The sequence below is a fragment of the Tachysurus vachellii genome, chromosome 24 (assembly GCF_030014155.1).
Source record: "Tachysurus vachellii isolate PV-2020 chromosome 24, HZAU_Pvac_v1, whole genome shotgun sequence".
Classification (NCBI taxonomy): Eukaryota; Metazoa; Chordata; class Actinopteri; order Siluriformes; family Bagridae; genus Tachysurus; species Tachysurus vachellii.
In genome coordinates, this window is record NC_083483.1 from 14,773,815 (window position 1) to 14,777,940 (window position 4,126).

The window sequence follows — 4,126 nt, forward strand, 5'->3', positions numbered from 1 at the left end:
TGGTGCTGTGTCAAGAAAGATTGTCAAGATGGCCGACGACTCTTTGGTGGACGAGAAACGTCTTCCAAACATCCTTTAAATGAACTCGCACTTTGTGAACTTTAAACATTAAACATTCAGCATGTTCTAAATGCTAAAGCAAAAAATTTGCCATCAACTGGGAAACGGCTTCTGCTTCCTGTTAGTGTTACAATTCAGAGAATTTTGATCCTTCAAAAATTTGTGCACCAGACTCTAGTGTACATAGTGCATGGTGTTAATGTGTATTGTGTCATTCAGAATGCAGCCTGTGTGTATGTGTGTGTTGCAGTTATGTTCAGTAACTGCACTTTTGGTTACAGGAATCCACAATTTCAGTGTCATACACACATGGAAGCATCAGTTCAGATGCAGAATCCACACTTTTCTTTTTTCTTTCTGGAGTAGAAGCTCTGGAACGTGTTTAGATGGCAATCCGACTCGGAAATATCCGACTTCAGACTACAATGGAACGCTGCTTCAGTCCAGACTGGCTGGGTTTTAGACGAACCATCTGGGAGAAAAAGCCGATCGGGAGAGGAGGGGGAGAAAATGCGGCGTATGTCTGCAACAATCGACAAACGAGACCCCCGAGTGTTGAAGCTAATGCCGATGGCTCTGAGCAGCGCTAACATTCGATACGGCTATAGCAGAATCCCGGCGTTATCGGTTCTTTGACAGAGGCGAGTCTGGGCTCTCCACCCTGTTTGGAAACGTAATGGTAAAGCAATGCGCTCGGCGAGCAGGGCGTAGCAGCAAAACTGAGACTTGGAGCTGTTTTGTAAAGGGGAATTTACTTTTCCTATTCTGCAGGCTGAGGAAAAGCCTGGAGAGAAGCCAGTAGCAACAGAGACAGACGCACAAGACGCACAGGGTGGAATATATAGAACTTACGCATACTTACGCCTGTAAATCCATCACTGCCAAATGTGACAATTATTTTGATGGACAGCTATCAATACCTTGATATCCCCCCTCCCCAACACACACACCACACATACACTATAACACCCCCAGCTCCCTACTTCAACCCTAAAACCCATCCCAGCCCATCAGAGGTTCCCCTGATGATGTCACCCACCCTGATGGCTGGATTTTCCTGGCATGGCATTACACATCAGCTTAAGCAGTAGCTGCCAGAATGGGGTGTGTCACACACACACACACACACACACACACACACACACACACATACATACACACCTTCAGCTCCTAACCTGTCGTTGCAGGTACAGCTGTGGGGCGTGTGCCGTGTGAATGATCTTGAGTCAATCTCGAAATCCAAAACAAAATCGCATGATGCCAAGACTCCCCACCTCCTCCCTCACATACACACACATACACACACACACACACACACACACACACACACACACACACACACACACACAAACAAAAAGCCCAGAAAGTTACACTGAATGATGATCACCTGGGAAATGTTTACGAGAGGAAACAAGAAGGAGGGAGAGAGAGAGAGAGAGAGAGAGAGAGAGAGAGAGAGAGAGAGAGAGAGAGAGAGAGAGAGAGAGGACTCTCACGGGTATTAGTAGCCATTGATGTTTTAGTCTGGGAAATTGCCTCAGTGCCGACTCTAGAACAAAGCGGTGCTGCCAGGTGTGTTGCTCTGAACACACTGTTACACACACTAAGTAGACACGTGCACAAACACCCCCCCCACACACACACACATATGCATGCATGCATTGATGAACAAACAAACACACCCTACACAGACACACCCACACACACACATGAAAAAATAAACCCAGCCTGTTGTTTTTCATTGTAATGCGAACAGTCGACGTGTCAAACGCTGACACAGGATCAACCGCTCATGTATAAATCTGTCAGAGCTGAAAGCTGACACAACACTAAACGGTGCATGAGGAAAAATAGCTAGTTTGAGCGATCTAGTTCAACTGCACTCCCCAATGACTGTACAGTGTAAAGGAAGGGAAATCTGCTGCCTGGAGAAATTGTTAAGCGAGCGTAGCTTCGAGAATGGCACTAAAGAAGATACAAAAGATTACAAAAGATAAAAACATGGAATTTAAAATTGTGTTTTTTTATTTGCAGACAAAAATCGAAAGGGTTAACGCTAACCCTGGTAGTAGCGCAACAAGACAATTGGTCATGCAGGTGATGATGATCATGTCAGCATTTCTTAACTATTATTTATTTACCTACCTTTATTTTACCAGGAAGTCTCATTGAGATCAAAAATCTCTTTTATTTAAAATCTCTAACCTGGCCAAGGTACTGTAGCAGCCATACATAAACACAACATAGTAAAAACATACATACATACAATCATACAATACAAGGACTTCTTCACTTTATTACTTAAATCTTAACATAATAAGTCACTCAGGTGTGTGTGTTTGTGTGTGTGTGTATTTGTGTGTGTGTTTGTGTGTGTTTGTGTGTGTGTTTGTTTGTGTGTGTATGTGTTTGTATATGTGTGTTTGTGTGTGTGTGTGTTTGTTTGTGTGTGTGTGTTTGTGTGTGTGTGTGTGTTTGTGTGTGTTTGTTTGTGTGTGTTTGTTTGTGTGTGTGTGTGTGTGTGCGTGTGTGTGTGTTTGTGTGTGTGTTTGTTTGTGTGTGTTTGTGTGTTTGTGTGCGTTTGTGTGTGTGTTTGTGTGTGTGTGTGTGTGTGTTTGTGTGTGTGTGTGTGTTTGTGTGTGTGTGTGTTTGTGTGTGTGTGTGTGTGTGTGTGTTTGTGTGTGTGTGTGTGTGTTTGTGTGTGTGTGTGTTTGTGTGTGTGTGTGTTTGTGTGTGTGTGTGTGTGTGTGTGTGTTTGTGTGTGTGTGTGTGTGAGAGAGAGATATACACAGACATTAAATCCCAAACACTTCAGTAAACAGTTTTAAAAAATTTGCTAATATCTAATGTAATTGTTTATATTATAACGATCCTTAGCGTGATCCTTGCTAAAGAATACTAAATAAACAAACATAGGGTTCTTCAGCGAGCTAGACGTCCAGCTATAAGCTTTAATTATGTATGAAAGTATGTATTATACAGTGTTATTAATGTCTGTACTTATGACAGTCACAAACAGCTGGAACCAAATTCCTTGTGTAAATTAATATTGGCCAATAAACCTGATTCAGATTCTGATGAATTAATGTTGACGGCTAATTTGCTAAATACTGTAAAGTTTATTAGCAAGCTAACTAGCTCCCATCATGAATAGAGCTACGAAGAAGGATGACGAACATATTAAAATGTTTAGGAATGTATAGACAAATGTGTCTAAGTATTAGATACTTTTGTTCATTTTAAGCTTGGAATGCAATTTCTTTTTTAAGCATTTATTTCAAGAAACTTAAAGGATTAAGCTTTGTATTTCTTCCTCATATTTGCTCTCTACAGCGCAGTGCTGTTGAATTCTGAACTCTGATTAGTGTTCATTTGTTTTTTGTTTTTTTATATATATAACAGCATCATTGTTTATATCGTTGCACTCGTACTGATATATTAGCGTTTTTATAGCAATAGCTCGTTCACAGGGCATTATCGTTTCCATAGCAACAGAGCATTATTGTTTCTATAGCAACAGCTCTTTCACAGAATGCTATCACTTCTCTAGCAACAGGGCGTTATCATTTCTACTGTAACGCGGTGTTATCGTTTATATAGCAATAGCTAATACGGCAGATGCTCCAGTTAAAAAGTGAGTAATTGTGTTCTTATGGTGAATATCGTCATAGAATCACTTTTAGAATCATTGATTTGACCAAAGTTTAAGGAAAAACATGTTCATGTGTAGTAATATTCATGGAAGGAGTCTCCAGCGTCAGCACATTATAGCAGCCAGTAGGTTTTCCAGTAACACTAGCTAACTTTAAATGTTTCTGGTAACGGATCGAACCGAAGGTCTAATTCTTTCACTAAACACTTTTTCACCAAACAGTTGTGTGAAGCAAGGGATGAAGCACGGTGTTGTATTTGGAAAACGATCAACTTTTGGGTGGCTCCAGTAACTCTGATTCGTCACAACACCCTGTTACTGATTATTTATGTCTTGGTGAAGTTCAGTTTGTTTGTGATCAGATGATGGGCAGATTCTGATAATGCATCATCAATCTTTGAGGCTTTGTGAAGA